At 45.1% G+C, this 12,231-nt stretch overlaps 1 long non-coding RNA gene across 1 annotated transcript; it reads right to left on the minus strand.

Moving 5' to 3' along the window:
• Positions 1–2,516: 2,516 nt before the first annotated feature.
• LOC112927129 (uncharacterized) lies at positions 2,517–11,876 on the minus strand. Its single transcript, XR_003236469.2, has 3 exons — positions 11,769–11,876; positions 9,627–9,780; positions 2,517–2,979 (listed from the first exon to the last, which is right to left on the minus strand). It is a non-coding gene; the product is annotated as an uncharacterized lncRNA (long non-coding RNA).
• Between the last annotated feature and the right edge of the window lie 355 nt (positions 11,877–12,231).

A 12,231-nucleotide genomic window follows, 5' to 3' on the forward strand; every position in this document is an offset into this window, starting at 1 on the left:
CAGACTGTCCGCCTAGTGACAGATCTATCTGGGCTTGCCTAGACACTGCACAGACTTGTAGCTTCCTTGTGTACCCCCCAATCCCTGATTCCCTCTCCCCTGTCACCCAATCCTCTTCACATGAACTTGACCCCTCTATACATGTGACTTCCTGTCCTTGAAGTGTCTTCTCCTGCCCTTTCACCATGCCCCATGCCCCCAATGCCCTCTAAACACCCACCTTTCAGAATTAAACCATGACTGTCTTATACAAGGAAAACGAGGCCATCCTCCCCATTTGGCCCATTTCTCCTCCTACTGCTCTAAACCCATTGTCCTCAACTCCCTTCCTTGCACGAACCCCTGTGTCCTTTATTCATGGGCATGGCTTCAGCCTTGGTATCCGCCCCCTTACAGACTCTCCCAGGGGCTGAAGTGAGTTTGTGCTTATTTTGCCCCAGGAGAGAAAGTTGTGTTAGACGCCATACATAGTCCAGCAAAGTCACTGGAGTCATGCCAGCAGCCTCTGGGTCTGGCTAGGCTCTGCCGGTGACAGCCAGATCCTCCTGGGTCAGTGTCATTGTTCCAAAGCCCCTTTGCAGTGCCCCATGCCAGGCTGGTTGGGCTTCGGCTGTGTCGGCAGAAGCCAAGGCACTGAGCACATTTGGCTTCTCCCGGCTCCCCCAGCTGTGCTCATCTACCCTGCACAAACCCCCTCTTCCACCTTCTTTTGCGATGTAAGGGATACTGGCTCCCTTTCTTCATGCCTGGCTCTGTGCTAAGCACGCACCATGTTTTATCTCATTCCACATCATAACCTTATGGATATTTTTATCCACACTTTACAGATAAGAAAAATGAGACTCAGAGAAAATAACTTGCCCAAGATTGCATAGCTAATAAGTGGTAGGGGCCAGATTTTAACCAACACGTCCTTAACCACAGAACTTCATTGCCTCATTCAGTCCCTGTGGGACAGTCAGCAGACCATCCTCAGGGACCCCCACCTCTTCCTGGAGTTCTGCCTCAGATCTCTGACAACACCCTCTGCCACCACAGTCTATGCCCGTGAGGTCTGAGCCAAATCTGAGTCCACGGAACTCCATCAACAAATGGACGGTTATTTGAAAGAAAAAAAACAGGGAGTGGGGTGATGGCCCATTTTACTCTTTTCTTTGAGTAACTGTTTAAGTGAGAGGTTTACATGTTCCCTGTCACTGCTCTAGGTCCCAAACAAAACCAACAAAAAGCCCCGCCCTCATAGAGGGTACAGTTTTACAAATTACACAGCATGGCATAGAGAGAGAAGTGCTAAGAAGAAAGATAAATCCGGGCAGAAGGAGCAGGAGTCCTGGTGGGCTTGCTGGGCTGCCTCTCTACTGAAATGAGGAATGGCCTGAGGCATCTGCTTCCTATGGGGTTGGTCTTTGCTCCAAGGCAAAGCATGGTGGCGAGGGTATGAGTGTTTCAGGGGACAGAGGGCTAAGAGGCTGGCAGTGGTGACATGGAAGCCTAGGACCAGAAAGGGGCAGGCCATCTGGAGCTCTCGGTCCTGGTGCACGGAAAGGCCTTGCTGAACTCGATACCATGTATGGATTCTTTCCCATTACCAGGGAGTGAAGAAGCCCTTTATGAAATCTAAATCCTGGTCTAGCTCTTTCCAGGCCCACCCCCCACACCCCTGCCCCTGCCCCTACCTCCTCTAATTAATTTCACCTAAACTATGTAGAATAATTTTACTGAAACCTAAAAATTATAATTAGAAAAATGAATACATTAGCCAAAAGAGTCATATACTGCATTTAAAAATCAAACATAAGCAATTTTAAAACATCATGGTAGAAGGGAGAAGGAAATAAACATTTATTGATGACATCCTAAGTACCAGTTCTTTTATACCCATCATCTCATTTAAGCCAATCCTCACTGCAAACATGTGACCTGGCATTGTTGTCCTCATTTTGTAGGTTATAAGAAAAGGAAAAGAAAGGAAAAAAGAAAAGAAAAGAAAAGAAAAGAAAAGAAAAGAAAAGAAAAGAAAAGAAAAGAAAAGAAAGGAAAGGAAAAGAAAAGAAAGGAAAAGAAAAGAAAGGAAAAGAAAAGAAAGAAAAGAAAAGAAAGAAAAGAAAAAAGAAAAGAAAAGAAAAGAAAAGAAAAGAAAAGAAAAGAAAAGAAAAGAAAAGAAAGGAAAAGATTTTGAAAGGTAAAGTAACAAAGTTACATAAATAACAGGTTGGATCTTTAACCCAGATGTGTCTGACCCAAGTCTGTGCTATTTCTATTTTTCCTTCAAATACCAACTTAGCCATTTATGTGGAGAGAATAACCTCAGGTGAACCACTTAGACACCCATTGCCTCAGTTTCCCATCTGTTAAATGGATATGATGTTGATAGTTAACTTACCCATCTACCTCATGGTTCTGTTCTGGTGGGCACATGAACTCATGGATAAAAAAAATTTTTTTTAATTTTAAAAAGGCTTTAGGCAGCCTGGGTGGCCCAGCGGTTTAGCGCCGCCTTCAGCCCAGTGCCTGATTTGGGGACCTGGGATCGAGTCCCACATCATGCTCCCTGCATAGAGCCTGCTTCTCCCTCTGCCTGTGTCTCTGCCTCTCTCTCTGTGTCTCTCATGAATAAATAAATAAAATCTTTAAAAATAAAAATAATAATAATAATAATTAAAAGGCCTTGAAAAAAAGGCCTTTAAAGCACTGTGAATATACAGCATTTAACCCTCACCTTGAATGTAGAAGTCATTATGGCTTTTCTACCATCTAGCCTTGTTGGTACACAGTAGTACATTTCGATTTAGCAAATCTGGTGTATTTTCCACATTCCTGTTCCGATGGGCTTGTCTCTGCTGACTCCACACTGGATTGTCTGTGTTGGTCTCTTCCCAGCAGTAAGTACTCCTTCCACATCTGTCCCTCAGACATGCTCCTTACTGTTGAGCTTCAGGTATTCCTCTGGGACCCCAAGAAAGCAGTCCATAGACACACCTTTCCAAGAGGGGATGGTAAATGTGTAACAATCAGCTTTCCACATATAGAACTGACGTGCATGTTGGTTGATAATTTCACTTACAATAATAAGTAAAACAACAGCGGAGCAACAAAGATGAATTTCAGAACTTCACTCATTTGTCAATGACAGGAGCAACTGCTAAATTGGATCATTATTTTTGGATATTGGAAGAATATTACTGCAATTCCTCGTGTTACAATGTCACTCTACAGCTATGACACACTTTTATATTTAATCTACCTTGTTGGCAACTTCTCTATCACTTTCTGAAGTCTACACAATCAACAAAACAATGGAACAAGCCCTGGCTTGTAGAGTTTGCCGATTTCTGTAACATAAATATTCTCACTGTGGCCCATTTCAAACTTCCCAATGTAAGATTACTGAATGTGGAGTTGGGAAGAGATGGTAAGCAGCCTACTATTATATGGTGTCCCCACCATATGGATGGAGGAGACATGTAACTCAAAAGCATAGATAATAGTAAATTGAAGCAAAATAATTAGGATGTGATCTGTTTTTAGTATTTATGGCTGTTGTTTTTAATATAACGCATTCAATTATAGGTTCATATAATTTCATTTTCAGAATGGCTTGTTTAACAACTGGCTCACAAAATTCCTGAAAATCTAACAATCAGCCAATGCAAGGCAGCTCCAGCACACCGCCATCCCCTCCCTCTTCCAAGAGCCCCCACAGGCCTCACGCCATGGGATAGCCACACCCTTTGTTGAATAACTCCAAGTCCCCTTGAATCAAGAGAACAGTATTCGACGTTCAGCTTCTCCAAATAAGCAATGTGGACGGCTGCAGTCCAGTGGAGTGACTTAATGATCTGTTTCCTTCAATAAACTCTGATTTCTGAATTTACTTCAGATACCTGAGTGTCGCCGTAAGTTGAGAGTGAGGCCCAAAGGCGTCCATGATGTAATATACTAGGTTTATACTTGGCAAGCAAACGACTTTGTGAGAGATGGATTTTCTTAGGCTGATTTTAGGAAGTTTGGGGTGTTTTTTTAAGAGTTAAGCCAAGTCAAAAAATAACCCTTGCAACATATCACTTCACAGCTGGTCAGGCTGGGAGAAACTATTCTGGGATATCCAAGCTAAGGTGCCTTTTTAAACTCCAGGCAAAGTGGAATCAGGATGTGGGGTTTCTATTCCTGTCTGTGTCAAGGACTTGGTATGTTATCCCTGGCCAGTTGGTTCCCTGGCTGGTACCTCAGTTTACCCTGTGGTGCAATCAAGTCAATGCCTTTGGCAAGAACATTAGACTTGAACTCTGGAGAGAAAGAAATATAGTTGCTATGGTTTGCTGGAGGGTAACCTGGTGATGTCCTTAATCAGTGTAGTCTCCTGGAAAAGCTAAATTTTAGGTGACCTCTTCTAGGAAATGACAAATATGCAAGGTTTACCAGAAAGCAGTGGCAAGAGGAATAGAAGGAGGCTAAAGAAGGAGGGGGTCTCCAAGCGACATCAGGGAAAATGTTGGGCTGGAAGTTAGAGTAAACTGCGTCCAGTGTGCACATCTCTGGGGCAGTGTGTTGGCAAAGGATGAGCCAGACACAGAAAAGGTAGGCAAGACGGGGTTAGTGGTGCTTTTATGTGGGTTGACAAGAACCCCCTGAGTAGGAAAAGAACGTGATCAAAGTTAGGATTCTGAGACTCACATGAAAGATGACCAGGGACTTGGCAAACTTGGAGGCAATACCAGCCTCCGAAATACCCCTGGAGATGGTGTCCCAAGGCCACTGTATAAACAGCCTCTGTCCCATCCATCGGGAAGTCTCTTCTGGAACAAGCCTCTCTACCCTGCTTAAAGCTTGAGGGGCCCTTTAGAGAAGCAGCGTCACCGAATACTTCTTTACAGTTCCTTCCCATGCCTTGGACTTCTGTCATCTCACCTTTCTTGCCACCTAGGGGAATGGGACAGTCTCCTAATTTTCACGAGAGCAACTAAGACCTACAGATATTAAATGACTTACTCCAGATCCCAACTGAGGCTCCCACAAATCATCTGGCCACAAATCGTGTACCTCGTCTACACCGATCTGTCTCTTTCAAACCTGACTAGCTAGTTCATTTTTCCCATCCACAGGCCAGACACTTTCTGAAATAAAAAGCTGTTTGATCTCTAGAAGAACTAAAAGGCCAGTTCCAGTTGTCGAACATGACAAGCTGGAGAGAATATCTTCCAAAAGTTCCATGGGAAGGCCAAGGATTCTCAATTCCAAAGCCAGCCAAAATTCAGACTTCCTCTATAAAGAGACAGTCCCTCCCTGTTTAGAACATACCCTTCCTCATTAGGCTAGTTCCATGTTTTGTAATAACTTTTGCTTACACCACAAAATTATCATAGATTATGGAAACACAACAGGCCTTGGAAAAAAAGGTCCCGAGGCCCCTGGAAGTCATTATTCCTTCCTTTAGCAATTGCTGAGTTAAGCACCAAAAATATGGTTCCCATCTTGCTCCCCACCCCCACCCCCCCAACAAACATACACACACACTCACACACACGATCTGCTGGACATATGTTCAGAAGAAAGCAGGGATGTGGGGGTTGGAGAAGAAGATTCACATGTCGTGAGTCAAGAGCTTAAGCATTTGAAAAGAAAAAGTGGGAGAGGGTGAGGAGTTTGCAGCCCTAGAAATGGAATATCCAAAGGATTTATTGCCTTTGAGTATCTCACAGGCATTTTTTTTATATAAAAATCTGTAGCTTATGGCTTTTTTTTTTTTTTTTTTTTTTTTTTTTTTTTGGTATAGTGCAGTAAACAAGAGCTCTGAAAGGGGAAGGAAGCCAGGAGAAAGCCAGCTCCATTAGTCACGCAGCTGCATATCCTGTCACAAAGGACCCCAGTTGAGTAATCGCCCAAAATATGCCTGTTATTTTTTTTTCTTCAGAAAAAAAAAAACGGGGCTTGCCAAAATGTACTGTAAAAAAGAAAAAAATCTGGTCTGTCAGCCCCAGAGGGGGAAAGGAAAAGAAAGAAGAAACAGGCGTAACTTCTCAGCACTCTCTGACCCTCTCCCAACTTATCCTTAAGAGAAAACACCTTCAGCTCCTCACACCAATGGAGCTGAGCTTGAGGAAAGCTGGCCCCATGAGGTGTACCAGGTGTCAGGGTCCCTGCAGGACATGGTGCCGAGAGATGGCACAGAGGAGGGGCAGTGGGAGAGGGCGGCAAGACAGCAGGGCAAATGAACCAGTCCTCTGATGGACCTGAGGTGGGTGGGTGAGCTAATTGTCCCACAGGGAACCTGTGGTAGCCACACCAGTTCTGTGAGGTGGAATGAGCCCAGCCACAGGCTGAACATTCTGATGGCCTCAGCAAAACCACCGTTGTCTCAGGCCTCAGGCTGTTTGGACCACAGACTGAACAAGGAGAGTTTGTGTGGAAGGACATATGACGCTAGGGAAGTCTTTAGAACAGGGTCCAGGGAAGGGCCAGAGCTGCCTATAGGCTCAGGTGTTGTCCCGGTTGGCTTTCCAAAAGTGAAGCACAGCAGACAAAGGTGCTCTAATGCCTGGTTCAACTACTGCCTCTGGCCCATGCTCTCAGTCCCAGGGCACAAGGGATGGTCAATCCAAACACAGAGCACTCTTGGAAAGACAATTTCCCTCCTACTCACATTCTGGTCCAGTCAGAATGTCTGGACCATGGGGAAGGAGACTTTCTGAACCCAGTTGACAAAAAAATAGGAAGCCTTCTCCTTAAGAAAGAAAACAGAGCCCTAAGGGGAGAAACAAGATGGATGCATTATTCCCTTGGCTCTGGCCTCTCTGGAGCATGTCCTAGGGGAGAAGGCCCAGCCCTGCCTCAGCTCCAAGGGCTGCAAGAAGACCCTTTCCAGGAGTACCTCTGGGGGTCGGGGTCCTAACATTTGGCCATTTGGCAATTCTAGGCCAAGGGGCCTCCAGCCCAAAGACCAAGTTCCTCCCCCTGCCTATTGCTGCAGGAAGAGCCTTTCCAGCTCTTCAAGGCTTTTGAGCCCTGCCCATCCTGTCAGAAGCACAGTCTCAAAGCCACCCCGAGGCTCAAGACTCAGCCCTGTCCACTGCTTCCCCTGGGAGAGCTACTTGACACCTAAAGCCATCCACAGGACGCTTATAAAAAGACAGGCATGGCTTCCTGCAGAGACCTGGCCTGTGAGCTTCTCTTCCTGGCTTCCTTGCTGATTTGCTGGGGAATATCGGCAACTCAAGTGAACTCTCTCCTCTCTGTAAGATTTATCCGCTATGAATCAGAGCCTCTAACGGCCTGCAACATGCAAGGTCCTGGGAATTTGGTGGTGACTAACAGATATAGGCCTTCTCTTCATATGAGACCCAGCAATCTTTCTCAAACCTTCTGGAGCACACGACTGTGATTCCTAAAACCAGCTCTTCGCGTGGGTAGTCTGGGGGGTGGGAAGATATGATAGGAATCAATACAACAACTAACTAGACACATACAGTGTGATTTCTAAAGGAAGAAAACAACCAAATATGAATACTAGCAGTTCCAAAATGCTTGTAGAAACAGGACAGCCCTCAAACCACCTGAACATAATGGAAATTCTATCAGAGCATCAGAAATTCACTCTGTTGCACATTCTAGCTTATTAGGAAATGTAAAAGATGGAGATGAGCTGATGACACGCAAACTACATGAACGTCAGTGCCCATGATCTAGTTCCTACAAAACCCAGTTACTGGACTGACTCTCCTTCCTCATCTCTACTCTTGTTGCAAGACCTGAGGACTGTTGTCTCCTGAGGGCTCAGCCTCTTCTCAAGGCCAGGTCCTTCACATAAACCATGAGCTGAAATCAGACATGTCAGCACCAACTCAAGCGCATTGACTAATGTTACGAGGCTGACAGGCTTGGCCCACAAACACATGGGGTGATGTTATGATCCTCTGAATTGCAGGTGAATGAGGCCTCTGGAAGTACCACCCCCACACGGATTTCCCTTTGTGGTAGCAGTGACATCTGAGCCACTGAGCGTGGGGCCACCAACTAGCTTCGCCCCCTCCCCTTCCTGTGCCCCAGGAGGAGGTTGGGGGCAGGTCTTCACAACAGAGAAGGCTCCCACTTCCTCTGAGTTCCTGACAACATTTTTCAGCCGTGTCAGGCCTAGGAAGCCTGCGGTCAACAGGCACCCAGGTGATGGTGCCTTTCTCAGCCCCTGTTCTTCCCTCATCAGCCCTTTGATGTTTCTAAGCTGACAAGGTCAGCATCTTCCAGGCCGTGGAGAACATGCCTGCCAAGTACACCTTCCAACAGCTGGTGAAGGTGCCATGTAGTCTCGAGTCAGAGGAGAGTCTAAGGGGCTTGCTGAGGTGAGTCACCAGTTCCGCTCTTGTCCTTTGAGGGGGCTCCACCCCATCAGCAAAAGGCCATCAACAGAAGAGTGCAGAGGGCAGAGCCGGGAGAGAGAGAGAGAGAGAGAGAAGCTCTAGTACCCAACAAACTGCATCACAAATGAGGTGAGAGACGGGTGGGCTCCTTCCATCCATCATTGCTGATGAGATGCAAGCACGAGAGGAAGTCTCACAAGGCCCTTGAAGTCCACCCACAAGCCTGTTACTCGGTGCCCTCAGCTCAGACATGGTGTGGGGGGGATGTAACAAGAGCCTTCGAGTGTGTGAAGAGTCAGTGGCCTGACAAAGCACTTACTGACCAAGAAAAAATTAACTTCAGGTGCAGCAGGAAAGGTCTGGTACCAAGAATGTCTGGGGTTTTGAGACACTGGAAAAGATTGCCTAATAATGTAATGGGCTCCCTTCCCTGGAAATATCTGGAAATAGGATAAGTACTCTCCAATCCTGGATAGGTCAGCGTTGCCTTGAAGTAAGGGGATGAGCTTGCAGAGAGAGCTTGCAAAGAACTTTGAGTCTATAACACGGTATGTTTCCACATGAAGAAACAATTTTTTTACTGTGGTAAAATGTGCATAACATTAAATTTACCATCCTCTCCATTTTTAAGTGTGTGGTCCAGTAGCACTAGGTACATTCGCACTGCTGTGCAGCCATCACCACCGTGCATCTGCAGAACCTTTCATCTTCTCACACTGAAGCTCTGCACTCACTAAACACTAACTCTCCATGCTCTCTCTCCCCAGCCCCTGGCAGCCACCATTCTACTTCCTGTCTCTATGGGTTCGCCCATGCTATGTACCTCCTATTAGTGGAATCATGCAATATTTGTTTGTGTGTGTGCATACTGGCTTATTTCACTTATCATAATACCTTCAAGGTTTATCCATGTTGTAGCATATGTCATAATTTCATTCCTTTTTAAGACTGAATTACATATGTTATATATTATATATTATATGTTATGTGCTGTATAATATATATTTGTGTGCACCTCCCCTTATCCACAGGGGACACTTTCCAACAGATGCTCGAAACCACAGATAATATTGAACCCTATATATAGTATGTTTTTCCTATACATGCATAGCTATGATAAAGTTTAATTTATAAATTAAGGATAGTAAAAGATTAATAACAGCAACTAAAATTAAAATAGAACAATCACTAAAAAAAATGGAACAATCACAACAGTATACTCTAATAAAATTTATGTGACTGTGGTCTCTCAAAGCATCTTACTATACCACTCACCCTTCTTGTGATGATGTGAGATGATAAAACGCCTACGTGATGAGACGAAGTGAGGGGAATGATGAAGGCCTTATGGTGTAGTGTTAGGCTTCTACTGATCTTCTGAAGATACATCAGGAGGATCATCTGTTTCCAGACAATGGGCCAAAGATAACTGAAACCAGGGAAAGCAAAATAGCAGATAAGAGAGAATGCTGGACCACATTGTATCTATTCACCTGTCATGGACATTTGGGTTGTTTCTGCTCTTTGGCTATTGTAAATATTGCTACTCTGAACATGAGAGTACGAATGAATATCTGTTCAAGTCCCTGCTTTCAATTCTTGTGGGAATTGAAAATATACCCAGGAGTGGAATTGCACAAATAAAAATTTTGAAAAGACATAAGTATTGTGCCCCAAGAGAAAAGACGTCAATGTGCTCATATTGCAGTCCTGTATGGAAAACAAACACTTTTAAAAATTGAGCTACAATAAGGCTTAGATAAGTGAGCTAAGGAAGCATGGAAGGGGAATCCAGCAGGCTCCTTGATCAATCAGGGAAGGCTTCACAGAGGAGACAAAATTTGAGCTAGATTCTAATAGATGACTTGGAGTTTGCCTGGTAAAAAAGAAAGAAAGAAAGAAAGAAAGAAAGAAAGAAAGAAAGAAAGAAAGGAAAGAAAAATGGAGACGAGCAATAAAAAAAAAAAATCACCCTTTAAAAAGAGTAGACAAATGCTAAATGAACATATCCTTTGCTCCAGCAACCGTGCTCATAGGAATTTCCCTGCAGATATGTACTCATACATGTCCACCCAAGGCGTATGTCTGAAGATCCTCACTACAGCAATGTTTGTAAGATTATAGACTGGAAGCAGCCTCTGAGCCCATTACTAGGAGACTGGTTAAATAAACCATGGTGCAGCCATACCACGAATTAATATGCAACCATTAAAAAGAACAAAGGGGGTTTCCATGTGCTGACATGGCAAGAATTCCAGACTTATTTTTAATCAAAAAAAAAAAATGTCAGTATATACCCAAATCCTTTCCCTGGAAGGATACACAAACTGTTAATAATTATTACCTTTGGAAGGAACAACTGTGGTTTAAGGGAAGAAAAACTTAAGTTTCATGTTATACCTTCTATGCTTCTTTTTTTATTATTATTTTTTTAGCCATGTCCACATATTGCATTAAAAGAAATGTTAACAGGACTCTCAGGGTGATAGGATTATGGGGCATTTTTATTCTTTATGCTTTCCTTATTTAAAATATTTTAAAGAGGAAAGCAGCTATTTTTCTGGAATGGTTTAGTCTCAATGGCTCCTCAAGGCAAGAAGACGGAATAGATACTTAAAGGGCCAGGCTTCTCAAGGAGTCTGTCTTAGAAGTTTGCCAGTTTTCCTTTCAAGACAAAATGGTATTCTCACATTCTGGAGAGAGAAACTGAGGAGCAGAGATAAGAGAAATAGATCAAAAGTCTGGGACAAGGAAAGCATGGAGCCAGGGCCGTCCCCCAAATGCCTGCCAAGTCTACTCGGGGATGTAGGGGATCTCCACCTCTTCTGCATGGTCTGCACCCCTCGGGGTACCCAGGGCTCCAGGACCAGGACCGAGACCCAGCCACACAGGGTTAACGCTGGTGCTTTGCTTCACTGAGCATGGTGGAGAAGGGAGCAGGGGGTGAGAGCAGAGGGGCCCAGCCCAGCCCGGCTCCAGGCAGCAGTAATAAGATGCAGGTGTTTTTACAGTTGCATTACAGAGCAGGGAAGAGCCTCAACTGCAGCAAGCATATAGAAATAGAGAAATAAGAGCCGAGTGTGGTGGAGAAAAATGTGCCTGCAAATAATGAGAAAGCATTTTGGAAAGGGGGCTGGCTTTGGGTTTAGGAGGAATGCAGCAGTTTCTGGCACAGGCCTACCCAATAGTGATGTGTGTGTGTGTGTGTGTGTGTAGGTACACAGGCTCCTGTCTCATGCACACACAAAGGCACTCATGCACATACACCCCACCATCACCACCACCACCGCAGCAAATCTTTTTCCCAGCAACACCTCAGATAATACAGATTTGGCCTTTGACCGGGATTGGTCATTTCCCCCTGGCCACTATAGTCTGCCTTTCCTCTCCTGCCTTCCTTTCTCTGGACCCACGTACCTCCTTTTTCTGTCATCTTTCCCTTTATCTTTGGGGCCTTCAGAGGACTGTATCTCCAGTTGGCCTGCCTGAATTTCTTAATCCCCCCTGGCTCTGCTTCCAAGCAGGCATTTTGTGAGCCTGACTTCCCCACCTCTCTTTCCCAAGCCCCTCCTTCCCTGCAGCTGGGGAGGAAGCAAGAACAAAATGGTGCCTCTGCCCTGGGCTTCTAGAAGACCATGGAGCTGGCTTGTGTACTCCAGCTCCTGCTGCCCTAACCCGGGTGAAATGCTCCAGTCATTTCATTTCATTTCATCTGGAGACTAAAGGTAATTAGTCCAGGGAGAGACATGATAAAGCAACACTGGGAAGCCTCCCTCCTCTTGGTCACCCCCAGGCAGGGGTGGGGGGGAATGGGCACAAGCTCTGTGGGATCTGGGCCTGGTCCTTTGCCCCTCCTCCCTCACATCCCTCAGGGGTAGGG

This window comes from Vulpes vulpes, chromosome 6 (assembly GCF_048418805.1).
Source record: "Vulpes vulpes isolate BD-2025 chromosome 6, VulVul3, whole genome shotgun sequence".
NCBI lineage: Eukaryota > Metazoa > Chordata > Mammalia > Carnivora > Canidae > Vulpes > Vulpes vulpes.